General features: G+C 36.6%; 1 pseudogene; it reads left to right on the forward strand.

Moving 5' to 3' along the window:
- Positions 1–14413, forward strand: part of LOC128245984 (transmembrane protein 209-like) — a 38052-nt pseudogene extending 23639 nt beyond the window's left edge.
- Positions 14414–16063: the final 1650 nt, after the last annotated feature.

Here is a 16063-nt window from a genome sequence, read left to right on the forward strand (position 1 = left end):
CGTCTAGTGGACCTCTACAAAGATTGTTCAAATAATGGCCTTTGGGTCAAAATTGGCCCCGTCCCCTTGGGTGGTCATGGGTATTTTCTATATGTTTAGAGTTAAAACTTCAAAAATCTTCTCCTCTGAACTTACTTGGACTAGAGCTTAGATATTTGGCATGATTCATCGTCTAGTGGACCTTTACAAAGATTGTTCAAATTATGGCCTTGGGGTCAAAATTCTCTATATGTTTATAGTGAAAACTTCAAAAATCTTCTCCTCTGAACTTACTTGGCCTAGAGCTTAAAATTTTGGCATGATTCATCGTCTAGTGGACCTCTACAAAGTTTGTTCAAATTATGGCCCTTGGGTCAAAATTGGCCCCGCCCCGGGGGGTCATGGGTTTTCTCTATATGTGTTATAGTGAAAACTTAAAAAAATCTTCTCCTCTGAACTTACATGGCCTAGAGCTTAGATATTTGGCATGATTCATCGTCTAGTGGACCTCTACAAAGTTTGTTCAAATTATGGCCTTTGGGTCAAAATTGGCCCCGCCCTGGGGGGTCATGGGTATTCTCTATATGTTTAGAGTTAAAACTTCAAAAATCTTCTCCTCTGAACTTACTTGGACTAGAGCTTAGATATTTGGCATGATTCATCGTCTAGTGGACCTTTACAAAGATTGTTCAAATTATGGCCTTGGGGTCAAAATTCTCTATATGTTTATAGTGAAAACTTCAAAAATCTTCTCCTCTGAACTTACTTGGCCTAGAGCTTAAAATTTTGGCATGATTCATCGTCTAGTGGACCTCTACAAAGTTTGTTCAAATTATGGCCCTTGGGTCAAAATTGGCCCCGCCCCGGGGGGTCATGGGTTTTCTCTATATGTTTATAGTGAAAACTTAAAAAATCTTCTTCTCTGAACTTACATGGCCTAGAGCTTAGATATTTGGCATGATTCATCGTCTAGTGGACCTCTACTAAGTTTGTTCAAATTATGGCCCTGGGGTCAAAATTGGCCCCGCCCCGGGGGGTCATGGGTTTTCTCTATATGTTTAGAGTTAAAACTTCAAAAATCTTCTCCTCTGAACTTACTTGGACTAGAGCTTAGGTATTTGGCATGATTCATCGTCTAGTGGACCTTTACAAAGATTGTTCAAATTATGGCCTTGGGGTAAAAATTGGCCCCGCCCCGGGGGTCATGGGTTTTCTCTATATGTTTATAGTGAAAACTTCAAAAATCTTCTCCTCTGAACTTACTTGGCCTAGAGCTTAGATTTTTTGCATGATTCATCGTCTAGTGGACCTCTACAAAGTTTGTTCAAATTATGGCCCTTGGGTCAAAATTGGCCCCGCCCCGGGGTGTCATGGGTTTTCTCTATATGTGTTATAGAGAAAACTTAAAAAATCTTCTCCTCTGAACTTACTTGGCCTAGAGCTTAGATATTTGGCATGATTCATCATCTAGTGGACCTCTACAAAGTTTGTTCAAATTATGGCCCTGGGGTCAAAATTGGCCCCGCCCTGGGGGGTCATGGGTATTCTCTATATGTTTATAGTGAAAACTTCAAAAATCTTCTCCTCTGAACTTACTTGGACTAGAGCTTAGATATTTGTCATGGTTCATCGTCTAGTGGACCTTTACAATGATTGTTCAAATTATGGCCTTGGGGTAAAAATTGGCCCCGCCTCGGGGGGTCATGTGTTTTCTCTATATGTTTATAGTGAAAACTTAAAAAATCTTCTCCTCTGAACTTACTTGGCCTAGAGCTTAGATATTTGGCATGATTCATTGTCTAGTGGACCTCTACAAAGTTTGTTCAAATTATGGCCCTGGGGTCAAAATTGGCCCGGCCCCGGGGGGTCATGGGTTTTCTCTATATGTTTATAGTGAAAACTTAAAAAATCTTCTCCTCTGAACTTACTTGGACTAGAGCTTAGATATTTGGCATGATTCATCGTCTAGTGGACCTCTACAAAGATTAACAAATTATGGCCTTGGGGTCAAAATTGGCCCAGCCCCGGGGGGTCATGGGTATACTTGATATGTGTATAGTTAAAACTTCAAAAATCTTCTCCTCTTAACTTACTTTGACTAGAGCTTAGATATTTGGCATGATTCATCGTCTAGTGGACCTCTACAAAGTTTGTTCAAATTATGGCCCTGGGGTCAAAATTGGCCCCGCCCCTGGGGGGTCATGGGTTTTCTCTATATGTTTATAGTAAAAAAAATCAAAAATCTCCTCTGAACTTAAGTTGCTTAGAGCTTAGATATTTGGCATGATTCATCGTCTAGTGGACCTCTACAAAGATTGTTCAAATTATGGCCTTGGGGTCAAAATTGGCCCCGCCCCGGGGGGTTAGGGTATTCTCTATATGTTTATAGTTAAAACTTAAAAAATCTTCTCCTCTGAACTTACTTGGACTAGAGCTTAGATATTTGGCATGATTCATCGTCAAGTGGACCTCTACAAAGATTGTTCAAATTATGGCCTTGGGGTCAAAATTGGCCCCGCCCCCTTTGGGGGTCATGGGTATTCTCTACATGTTTATAGTGAAAACTTCAAAAATCATCTCCTCTGAACTTACGTTGCTTAGAGCTTAGATATTTGGCATGATTCATCGTCTAGTGGACCTCTACAAAGTTTGTTCAAATTATGGCCCTGGGGTCAAAATTGGCCACACCCCGGGGCTGATGGGTTTTCTCTATATGTGTTATAGTGAAAACTTAAAAAATCTTCTCCGAACTCACAAAGACAAGTAACGTCTTAATTTAAACTGGATAACATATTTAGTACACATACCAATTTTCAATATGGGCCACATACAACAATTAATAACAAATATACATATATAGATACACACGTAAAATCAAGTAGTGACAAGAGCTTAGATATTTGGCATGATATATCATCTAGTTGACTTGTACCATTATTGTTCAATCTTTGGCCCTGGGGTCAAAAAATGGCCCCACCAGGGCGGTCATGGGTTGCCTTATATATGTATATGATGAAAACTTAAAAAATCTTCTCCGACGAAACCAAAAGGCGAAGGCCTTAGATATTTGGTATGAAGCATCGTTTATCGGACCACTATTAAGATTGTTCAAACTTTAGCCCTGGGGTCAAAATTGGCCACGCCCCGTGTTCATAGGCTTAGGTTTTCAATATTTGTATATAATGGAAGAATGTGCAATATATGACAGGTGAGCGATTCAGGGCCATTTGGCCCTCTTGTTATTTGGCCGATTGAAGTTTACGCTGTAAACCGTTTCATTATTATTCTCATAATGTTTGAAGATTTTTCTCAATAAGAAGTGGCTGTTGATCATAATGGGAGGTTCAAATGAAAATTGGTTTGGTTCAAATTTAAAAAAAAAAAACATGAATAAATTTTTTTTAGTAGTAATATATATTACATTGAGGCAGTCATTTTATTTTCTATTTGAGACAGTTCAACAAAACTTCTTGAGGACCCAGTTTAAGTGAGATTTAAATTCTATAGTTGTAATTTGTATTTCCCCATCCAGGTATGTTGATGGTTACAAAAGTCAGGGATGAAAGACACCTCAGCCAGTGCATCCAGTTGTTCCTGTCAATGACTGACAATTCAATCCATGGGCCATGATACTCAGATTTATGGCTGAACATGCTCCCTGGCACCACAGTTGTGTGTCTTACTTAAGACACTTGCCAAAGATACAAAAGCTCTCAGCGAATTAAAACTTCAAAGGTGTACAGCATCATACAAGATGACTTACGGAGTGGTTAGCCATTTCAATGATGAACATGTGGAGGAGTTAATGGATCTCGGTTTTGTTTCAACTAAGACAAGTCAACAAACACAAACAATGAGAAAACTGTTGCAGCTATTTTTCTGCTATAGAGAAAGAAATAGTGTTGAGACATTTGGCCTCCTTAAAAATCACAAGAACTGATTCTAAATCAATTTTCATAGAATTTGAAAGCCTGTTTGAGAGACTTGAACTGCCATGAGACAATCTAGTTTGTGTGCTTCTGGACTCATGTAACAACATGAGGGGAAAAAATCTGGCTTGGAGACCAGAATACGTCAATGTCCACCATGTCCACAACGGCTACGCTGCCAAAGCATTTAAGTCCCGTTTGGATATTACTTGGAATAAAAAATATAATAATTAATAACATTATATTCTCGTCAAATGTGCAGAAAATGGAATAAATAGTCTAATGATACATAAAAATTGAATAAATACCACTTTTACAATAAACATTTGCAAGCATGATAATTGATATGTTGTTTATTATTATAAATCAAACATCCCACAGTGTAGACTGTTCATACACAGGCATTTGATCATAGCCAGTTGAGTTTTATGGGGAGTGGACAACTGAACCAAGATGTCAGGTACATGTCTAATGCCTGTGACTTCAGGTAAAAAAAAGAGTAAATTTAACTTTGTTCAAAGACAAAGGTGTTAAAATTCACTGCTAAGATTCCTGATAATTGTTCTGATTGTGGATGTCTCGTGTTGAACATAATTATATCTACCAAACCGAAAGGTGTACTCCTTGAACACTATTCTAAGGCAAAAAAGGGTATTAGAATTCCTGAAATACAGAAAGCTGAACCCCACGCAGATATTTTCAGGATTGGCAACTTGGCTCTGTTATCATCCCTGGTCACTGATCATCCATTTGAGGATTTAGATATGTTACCCCAGCCAACAGGCTGAATGTTAAGTTGTACTCAATACTTAAGGCTTTGTTTTAATGGGAAACTCTATATTGGATTGAAAACATGTTTTTTCTAATTGCATTTGCTGTTTGGGACATTAAAGTTCAGTCAGCAACCGTCTACCGGACCGCTAGATTCATCTCTTCCAAAGGGTGTCATAGCTTTCCAGGGGGTTGTGCATTGATTGATTGATTGATTAATTGACTGATTGATTTATTGATTGATTGATTGATTGATTGATTGATTAAGTGTGAGTTTGTTAAAGTGAATTAGTGTGAGACCATAACTCAATGACTGTTGGGCTTTAAATTGTGTCTCCGTCGGCTTACACTTTATTCAGTATTTGACAACTTTCTGATACACTTTTGGTTAATTTTAGATCTTTATGAGGCTACTATCAAGTAACTAGATGCTCTAGCTGTTCATTGGGTGACAAAGGCTGCCCAGTAATAGTTGTTTCTTTTTCCTGAAAAGATATTTCTAGTGAATTGCCTAGTTGCAGTGGTTTTGATGCCACAGAACCAGCACAGCTCCATGACAGATATACATGTTTCGGCATTGTTGTCAGGACTGCTGTATTGGAGGCCTCACAATTTCTGTGTTGAAATGTCATTTGGTACACTTAAAACTGTCTGTGTAGAGAGGTGTATTTCCAGCGTAGCTTACATAAGTGCATGGCCATTCTCTGTCATTTTCAGATACACTGTGTTGTGTGTGGATAAGAAATGCAGAGTGGTACCACCAGTCACCTTAGCCACCATTCCCCTCACAGACAAAAGGCTCCTTCGGACAATCCCTGCAGTCTACATAAAGCTTTCAATTGTAGCCCTACGAACTTCAGGTAAGCAATAAATCTGGGCTTCAGGATATCTATGAACTAGCTTTAAGTTCATACTTGATTTGAGCAAAACTCGAGTCTTTCAATGAAATCACAACTGCGACACCTTTGGAGACTAGCTACAAATTAAGGAACCATTATGTGTAGAAATTAGGGATGCAAACGAATATTCGAATATTGGATCGAACGTTTGGTATTCGAATGTCTAAATAGGTAATCGAATATTCGATGTTTTTGTTGAATTAAATTAATAAACATTTTGCCTACAACTGTCATCTTCGTCTGTCTTGTTTTTACAACGATTGACCCGTTATGCCAGAGGTGTGAACTTATGACACTATACACGCGCCATATCGGATATATCGCTGGGAACTATAAACAGTCCCCGTAATTTTGTATTTACTGACTGTTAGACAAGTGAAATCAGACACATTCCAATTATTTTTCGAACATTTAAGATCGGCCTTTATACCAATGTGTTGTCTTCACTGCTAATCAAGCTTGGCGATATTGCGCAAATCCCCTTGATGATTCGAAGGACATGTGCTAGTTATTTGCTTTAAACTGTTTTCCATGTTTCGTTACAATGCTCTTGCGTTGAAAAGTAATTGTATGGTTTAACGTTTAAGTATATTTGTCCTGTATTTATGTAATATACATCAGTCAAAATCGACGTTTGGGCATGGTTGGTGTCGTTTTCTATAAATATATTTCGTAAACATCAATCCCGAGTCTGCAAGTACCACGTTGGCGCATATTGTCATTTAACCGGGAAAAAACGAAATTCCCCGATCTTATTTTGCATTGTTTACAAAAGTAAACGGAGAGGAATTGATATAGTTCGTTTTTTTGTTTAAAATATATCGCTTTTTCTTGGGATATATTCTGAAAAGGGAGAAATTCAGAGGCTAATTTGTGGAATAATAGGTGTCCATCGCCTGTACCGAATACGACAAAGAAGGGTACCAGGGCCCTGGCTATTACGTTAGTGAATATTAGTTTACTAAAATTCTCAAAGGATCATTTTGGTATTCGAATATTCGATCGAAAGAATTACCGAATATTCGAATATCAATTTTGTCATTCGTTTGCATCCCTAGTAGAAATCCTTTTGGGTGATTTAAAATCGGATAGGTAAATTGGATTCTCATAGTTTATAAGAGGCCATGTGGACCTTTCATTCTTTACTTGGTCAAGAGCAGATTAAGTATGTAAGAAGTTGGGGATACAGGTGTGATAGTAAACAGTGTTTTATTAGGTATATTTGTTTTTATTTTATCTCAATTTTAAGGTAATGATTGTATGTCTAAGATTTAAGCTAAAAATAGGTCATTTTTCATAACTTTTGCATTTTTTTCATGATTCTAATTTGGAAATGCATAATTTTTTAGTGAAAATTCCAAGTTTTTTCTATCATAAACCTCTCAAAATCACATTTCAAATGTTGTGAAGGGACCAAATCAGGGATAAGGAACAAGTATAACCCAAACACTGTAATATGTTCTTTATTTCATGTAAATCTATAAATTATCTCTGTAGAGTTTAGTGTGATCTCCATTTCTCAGAAAATGTAGCTGTCTGAGGGCCTATTTCATCAAGGAGTATCACTGTCTTTAAATTGCTAATGCGGTAAAGTTTTAAATAGCAAAAGTTTTATGGCCCTCTTGTTTGCAACTCCTCACTCATTTTTGTACAGCGAGAAAAGTAAGGGAATTCTAGAGATTTACTAGAATTATGGATTGTTTTTCCTGACTGAGTAACACAGTATATAAGGAAGAATTTGTGTGTACATAACTCCTCATTTTTTTCATATGTTGTTTGCAGACTTTATAAACAGAAAATTACTGTTTATTATTTATACATGTAACATAGATGTGCAAAAGACTAACATTAGAAACATGCCAGAAAAGAGATCACTATGATTTATTTTCACAAAAAACGATATTTTTACAGTTTTAAAGTTAGAACTTGTACTGCATAGTTAGTCATGTCTTCTGCTCATCTTTATGACATCATTACATGGAATGATGCTAACTTCCCAAGACATATTTCCACATGGGGCAGCTATGCATATGTATGCATAATGTTTAAATCGCTATTTAACAGAGTGCCAGCCAGCCGTTGCCATTCTTTACATTGCAGAGAATAACAGTTATATTATACCTGACATCTATTCAATATAAAAGCAAAAAGCTGTAAACTTTTTTTTTTGTTCATGTTTGCGAAGGGCAACGATGTTTGTGATTCGATTTCTCACCTCAAAGATGACTGGATGACTTTCACAGGATAAATTTCCTGTTTCATAAAAAAATCATGATGTGCATTTAGTCGGGGGCATATTTGCTAAACTGTGATATTATTGTACAGTTGACATAAGGTGTTTAAAAACAATAAATAACAATTGATATTACATGTATATATTGCATTAATATAATGTTTAAAAAATAAAACCTGTGCAGAACATTTGTCTTAAGTAAACTTGTTATACATTTAAGTCAATTTCTATATTTTATAATACATTACATTTTCTGTTTAAGGAGACATTTTTCGTTTAATGGTTTGTTGTAATGGGACAGTCACTATTTTACAGAATGCCAACCAAGTGTTGCTGCTTCGACATGGTGGAGGACTCAAATTCAACTGACTGTTCTGTGACAGGTAAAAAAAATATAGCAGTAAGATGGTTCTTTAATCTTTTATTCTTCAACTCTGAATGCAAACCTAATTTATTTACTGACCTATATTCGCTCATTGGTTCCATTAATTGTCTTAAGATTCGGGATGTTCACTTTTAAAGTTAGATTTTACAACAATTAGCAACCCAAAGATGTGAAAACAGGGATGTTTTGCTTCTTTAGCATGGGTTGTTATTAAGTGACTCCCCCTCTTTTTGTGTATCTTAAAAATCAGGCAGTTTTCCCAATAAAATCATGCACTTTCCCAAAAGTTTTTTTTTCATTCTCTTTGGGACACTTTATCACTTATTTTCCCATGAATGTCACAATGATTGAAATTTGTACAAACAACTGTCCAGTTCATGACTTCCCGATATGCCTTTTTCACTATTGTTTTTAAATTTCGTTTTATATCCATGAAATATCATTGGGATTTTGAAAAAAGAAGTATGATCATCCTATAAGTAGATAAAAGGATTCTTGATCATGAGCCTTTCACATATAATCTTAAAGGGACTGTACACCAGATTGGCACCAAAATTATTTTTTTCTGTAACGAATCTCAGGAAAATTATTTAATAAAATGTTTTACTCTTTGATATCATAACTGCAAAAAAAAAAATGTTAAAAAATAATCGAGTTGGAGACTGAGTTCGAACCGGTCGCCAAAATTGCAGTCCAGTGTTGTATCCACTGTGCTACGAAGGCTTACCCTAAACGGTTGGAATATTTAAGCTATATACCTAACTTTGTAATATCACGTGGTAAAGAAGAAAGTAACATTTTGATAAACTGGTTTACTTCCAATCAAATGCAGGCTCAAGGTCAGTTAAAGAAATAAAACAATTCAATATACTTAATCACACCATTGTTTTTAAAGAGCAAGTGCAACTTTTAGGTGTTGAGGTAGACAGTTTATTAAATTTTGATGCCCAGATTTCTAAAATGTGCAAAAAAGCTGCTAAGTAATTGAATATTCTTCAAAGACTAAGCAAATTTTTGACAACCAATACTAAGCTTATTGATTTTAAATCTTTTATCAGATCCAATTTCAACTATTGTCCTGTCGTTTGGCATTTTTGTAGCAAAACCAAAACAGAAAAAATGGAAAAGATTCAACAAAGAGCTTTAAAAATTGATTTTAATGATTAAACCTCAACTTACGAAAATCTTTTTTATCGAGTTCAATTGCCAACATTACATTTGAGTAGGGTAAGATACATTGCTATTGAAACTTACAAATGTCTGTATGGTATCTCACCAGAATATGTTCAAAACCTTGTTACTTTTAAGAAATGTAATTATGCCCCCCTTCGAAGAAGAGGGGTATATTGCTTTGCACAGGCATGTCGGTCGGTCGGTCCGTCGGTCCGTCGGTAGACCAAAGCTTGTCCGAGTGATAACTCAACAATTCCTGGATGTATGGTCATCAAACTTCACATGAAGGTTGGGTCTGACCAGTAGATGACCCCTATTGATTTTGGGGGTCATCGGGTCAAAGGTCAAGGTCACAGTGACCTTTAATGGTAAAATAATTTTAAAGCTTGTCCGAGTGATAACTCAACAATGCCTGCACCCATGGCCCTCAAACTTGACATGGAGGTTGGGCCTGACCAGTAGATGACCCCTATTGTTTTTGGGGGTCATCAGGCCAAAGGTCAAGGTCACAGTGGGCTTGAATGGTAAAAAGTTGTCCGAGTGATAACGTGACAATGCCTGCACCCAAGGCCCTCAAACTTGACTTGGAGGTTGGGCCTGACCAGTAGCTGACCCCTATTGTTTTTTGGGCTCAATGGGTCAAAGGTCAAGGTCACAGTGACCTTGAATGGTAAAAGGTTGTTCGAGTGATAACTCAACAATGCCTGCACCCATGGCCCTCAAACTTGACTTGGAGGTTGGGCCTGACCAGTAGATGACCCCTATTGTTTTTGGGGGTCATTGGGCCAAAGGTCAAGGTCACAGTGACCTTGAATGGTAAAAGGTTGTCAAATTGATAACTCAACAATGCCTGCACCCATGGCCCTCAAACTTGACTTGGAGAATTGGCCTGACCAGGAGATGACCCCTATGGTTTTTGGGGGTCATCTGGCCAAAGGTCAAGGTCACAGTGACCTGGAATGGTAAAAGGTTGTCCGAGTGATAACTCGACAATGCCTGCACCCATGGCCCTCAAACTTGACTTTGAGGTTGGGCCTGGCCAGAAGATGGTCCCTATTGATTTAAGGGGTCATTGGGCCAAAGGTCAAGGTCACAGTGACCTGGAATGGTAAAAGGTTATCCGAGTGATAACTTGACAATGGCTGCACCCATGGCCCTCAAACTTGATTTGGAGGTTGAGCCTGGCCAGAAGATTGTCCGTATTAATTTTAGGGGTCATTGGGCCAAAGGTCAAGGTCACAGTGACCTTGAATGATAAAAGGTTGTCCAAGTGATAACTCAACAATGCCTGCACCCACGGCCCTCAAACTTGACATGGAGGTTGGGCCTGACCAGTAGATGACCCCTATTGATTTTAGGGGTCAAAGGTCAAGGTCACAGTGACCTTGAAAGCAAACTCGACAATTCTTGGACCTATGGTCATCAAACTTGACATGAAGGTTGGGCCTGCCCAGTAGATGACCCCTATCCACTTTGGGGGTCATCAGGCCAAGGTCAATGTCACAGTAACTTTAAACGCAAAAAAGTTAACAAATCTTCCCCCACTGATATCTCAACAATGCCTGAACCTATGATCATTAAACTTGACATGGATGTTAAGCCTGACCAGTAGATCACCCTTATTGATTTTAGGATTCATAGAGCCAAAGGTCAAGGTCACAGTGATCTTGAATGGTAAAAGGTTGTCCGAGTGATAACTCAACAATGCCTGAACCCATGGCCTTCAAACTTGACTTGGAGTTGCATCTGACTTGTAGATGACCCCTTATGATTTAAGGGGTCATTGGGTCAAAGGTCAAGGTCACAGTGACTTTGAACGAAAAAAACTTGTCTTGTGATAACTTGACAATGCCTGCACCCATGGCCCTCAAACTTGACATTTAGGTTTCTGGTGACCAGCTGATGACTCTGGATTTTGAGTTCATAGAGTCAAAGGTCATGACGGTCATAACACACTTTATCCTCACACTTTAATGGTCATAATCTTAAAACAGCAACAAATCAGCTGTCATTTCGGTCCATGCATATTTCATTTAATTGTCCATATAATCCTGACAACATGGCGCTCAGGGGGGGGGCATAATGTTTGACAAACATCTCTTGTTTTAATCTGAGATACGAAAACTGTGTAAGCGTTCCATCAGTAAGAACAACTAAATATGGAAAGAACTCTTTCCGCTTTGAGGCCAGTCAGGTATGGAACAGCCTCCCAAAGGAAATAAGGGTCTCCCAAAACTACCTGGAATTAAGAAGGCTGATCCGCACCTGGACAGGTCCCTCTTGTAAATGTTCAATGTGTAATTAATACCTTTTTGCTTTAAAAAATAGAAGAAATTGAGAACTATAAATTGTTGCACTGAATATCTTTTATCCTTTGTCTTAACGGAAAAGGAGTTTTGTTTTCAGTGGGATGGCTTACACCCACTGGACAAGATTATGGGATTCAAATACCAGAAAAGATTTCAGCGGACTTCTTTGACTAAAATAACAACTTTTTAATTAAATTACATGGGCTAATATCTAATTGTGGTTGTTCAAATTTATATAACATCTGTCGAACACATAAAACTACTTGTGTTTTTCTTTCGGCAAGTATTTTGTTTAGGTGTTAAGACTTTACTTTTTCAATTTTTTCAATTAACATTCTCTTACAGTGATAGGTGTAATATCAAAATAGCATGATTCATGAATTCTGTCAGTTTCAATCAAAACAATGCATGAAATGTGCCCTGCTGATTTATTAAGTGTCACCCAATAGGTGTTGTTAAATACACCATCAGTTGATAATCCAATTAAGCTTCAGGACAGGAGGGCATTATAACTGTAAACAGGCATATATAATTAAACCCTGTGATAAATTTGCGTAATTTTAAACACACTTTTTTTTAATTCCGGGGGATTTTCATCTCCCTCCGGGAGACCGGGGGATGGGTAGAAATTCCTGGGGATTTTTCCCCCCTCCGGGGGATATGGCATGTATGCATGATACATATCATACCTCCTTGAAGCAATACTTGCAAAGTATTTTTCCTATCATGTTAGATTAAGTATAAGTTGTTTTTTGTTTTGTTTTACAAACTACAGGTCGATGTACAAAGCTGCTATTCCCTTGTATATTTTGCTACTTACAATTTTGCTTCTTCAATGTATATGATTACCCCTTAAGCTATACTGTTGAAACAACTAACCATTTTACAGTGGTATATCAACTAGTGGAACCGTGCGCGTGTGGACTGGCTGCACAGCCAGGAAAACTTGTTGGTGTTATCACTGTTCACGATGCTCTAATCCTATTTTCCTATTTGTATTTGTATGCATGCTCCAATATGTGTTCATTTTAACATACGTACTTTTATTTCCAGGTCACAAGCTCATTGTTACTGTTATTTGATATGTTATGTATGTTTGTTATTCATGTTGGAAAATAGCTCATTGAGCTAATGTTTCTTGTTAACACATACCCGACTTTAAATAAAGATTATTGTATCTTGTATAACATCGACTAGCCAATCACGCGTAGGGAATGTATCTACTAGGTAGACATAGAAGGGAAAATATGAAAAAAACTGGAAAAAAACAAATTAATTGTAAACAATGTGGTACTTTAGTTACCGGTAGTAAGTTTCAATGCATTGTACACACCGATACCAAGTTTATGTCAGTTTTTGACAATTTTCTTTTTTTTTTCGCTATTTCATCATAGGGAGTACAGCCTCTTTAATAGGATAGAACAGTTATGGTAAATCATTGCAAGAAATTATGACATAAGTGATGCCTTTCTTGTTTTAAATCATTTTTGTATTTTAAGGTAAAGAACGCATGGATGATTTCCTGGATATGGACAAGACCCACTCCCTGCAGGGATTCAGCAGAATAGAGCAGTATTGAAAAACAAGAACAAAACTTTTTAATGAACACAAAACACTTTCGTTAGAATAACAGAGGAAAAAAGCAGCAATGACGATAAACTGAAGTGATTGGAGTTTCACAACGATATGATACCATAAACAGTCATCAAGTCGGTCGGTCTTGCAGGTGGTCTGTGCAAAAGTGCAAAAAGTTTGTGCGCAAACCAAACTACTTAGACTTAAGTTTTCAAGATTCTGTCTTTGAACTTTAAACATATGTTTGCGTGAAGTGAAGATGTAGTTGACATATTTATGATATGGATCAGTCCAATATTTGTTAGAGGGGGGAAAGGATTCTTAAAAATCTCGTGATGCAAACAAGTAATCATTTTCAAGACAATAATGAATAATAAATATTTAAAAGATACATACTGTGAAAGAACTTTTTATACATACTTATTCACATTAGTTAAGAAAAATCTGGACTCAGTTTGATCTGTACCTAGCAAGCAACAATATGCAAAAAAAAGTAATTTTATTATTCATATAAATTTAGTCTGATGCCTTGATTAACAGGTGGGAAATAAATAGCACAACAGCCACCTATTTGTTTGACTGACCACTGTGCACACACTGTTATATATAGCCATGGGTATTAATGTGACCTTTAAAGCTGCACTCTCACAAATTGACAGTTTCGACCTTATTTCTTCTTTTTTTTGTCTCAGAATCTATATAATCATATAATGATAATACAACTTAGGTCTTTCCAGGATTAGTGTTTCACTTTGTAGGTAAATACACGTGCAAGTATAAAACTGACAGGAAATTTTGGATATTTGCTCAGTAACCACAACATTATGTCATACTTGTTGTATTCATCAAAAGCTAATGTAGCTTTAAAATTTGTGTACAGTTTTCCACAGTTTGTCAACTGCATGCTGCATTGTTGCTACAGTTATAGTGAATTTCCATAAAATTGAGATTGAGTTTCAAAGAGACAAAACATAAATCAGTCAACAATTCATTAAATGGAGGTTTATTGCATTGATGAGATATTGTTGCACCCAGATCTAGAATATTTGAGCCTTAGGCCATTATTTTAAGAGATTTGGTAACATGAGTGCTTAATTATAACATTGTGTCAAAATTTGTGAATGTTCGTTTTGGATGTTCAGTAAATATTTCTAGATCAATTCCGGTGTTTATTCTTTTCTAAAATCATCGTAGGTTTTCCACTGACATGGACAGGCATAGAATAGCATAAAGTATGAACAGAGACACCAGTATCTTCCATAACCCTCAGTTTTATTAAATGTTTATAAACATAGTATGATACAATGTAACATGAAACAGTATTAGAACTTAATACAAGAGTGAACAGTACAAATACAATTGGAAAGTTGGAATTTATTTTAACAATACAATGTAAGTTTCTATCAGTTCTTCTATCCCCACCAAAAGCAGATGGATATTCTTTCAGTGTTGTCTGTCCGTCCCTCCTCCCCCCTGTTCGTTCGCCTATAACACTTGTTTTTGTCCAGAGCCATATCTTAGTACTTGATAGTAAAAAATTGTTGAAACTTTGAATGAATGTATATTTGATAAGGTAAATTATGTGTTAAGAGCTTTTACATTCCACTTATGTATAGCAGATTTATGGCCATTTGGAACTTGATAATGGCTATTTCTTTAAGGAAAATTTCCACCATGAGCCATATCTTAATACTGATGGGTATCACTTTCCATAAGGTAATATACAGGAATGGGAATGATGCATGTCAAACGCGTCAAAATCTATATAATTATGTATAGTAGAGTTATGGCCCTTTGTTACTTTCAAATAACCATTTCTGCCTGTGACAAAAACATGTCCAATCAATAACTGATGAATGGTCAAGCATAGTGTCCTCAAACTTGGTAGTTTGTTGATATTGACAAGTAGATGACCCCTATTGTTTTTGATGCCAATATGATACTTTAGGAAGTATTTTTTTCTCTAATTAATGTTTATCACTATGCCGTAATTTGACCCCCAATTTGAAATCATTTATATCCATGGGTCACAATTAAAACAAGTAACCCAATGAACAATGTTCTTTAATCATGAGCTTACTGTTTCAAGCGTTTTAAATTAGCAGCCCTCCCGTTTCGACTGGTCATTGTTTCGGGATTCATTACAAACAATTATGAACAATTTCCATTACTAAGTTGTCTCTTAAAGCTGCACTCTCACAGATATACCATTTTTACAACTTTTTTATTTTTGGTCTTGGAAAGAGCAACTTTTTGCGTAAATATCTACAAACCAATGATATAAGATTTGACAAAATAGTTGATCATAGATTTTCATATTTCCGTTCGAAAATTAATGTTTTATGGCTTAAACCATTCATTCTTGACGAGGGGCTAATTTATATGAGGCTATCCATATTCATAAAATTGAATAATTTCATTCGGTTCTAGGGACTATTTTCTATATGAGGCTATCCATGTTTATATAATTCGACAATTTTCATTCGGTTCTAGGGACTATTTTCTATATGAGGCTATCCATGTTCATATAATTCGACAATTTTCATTCGGTTCTAGGGACTATATTCTATATGAGGCTATCCATGTTTATATAATTCGACAATTTTCATTCGGTTCTAGGGACTATTTTTTATATGAGGCTATCCATGTTTATATAATTCGACAGTTTTCATTCGGTTCTAGGGACTATTTTCTATATGAGGCTATCCATGTTTATATAATTCGACAATTTTCATTCGGTTCTAGGGATTATTTTCTATATGTGGCTATCCATGTTTATATAATTTGGATAATTTTCATTCGGTTCTAGG

Source organism: Mya arenaria, chromosome 9, assembly GCF_026914265.1.
Source record: "Mya arenaria isolate MELC-2E11 chromosome 9, ASM2691426v1".
NCBI lineage: Eukaryota > Metazoa > Mollusca > Bivalvia > Myida > Myidae > Mya > Mya arenaria.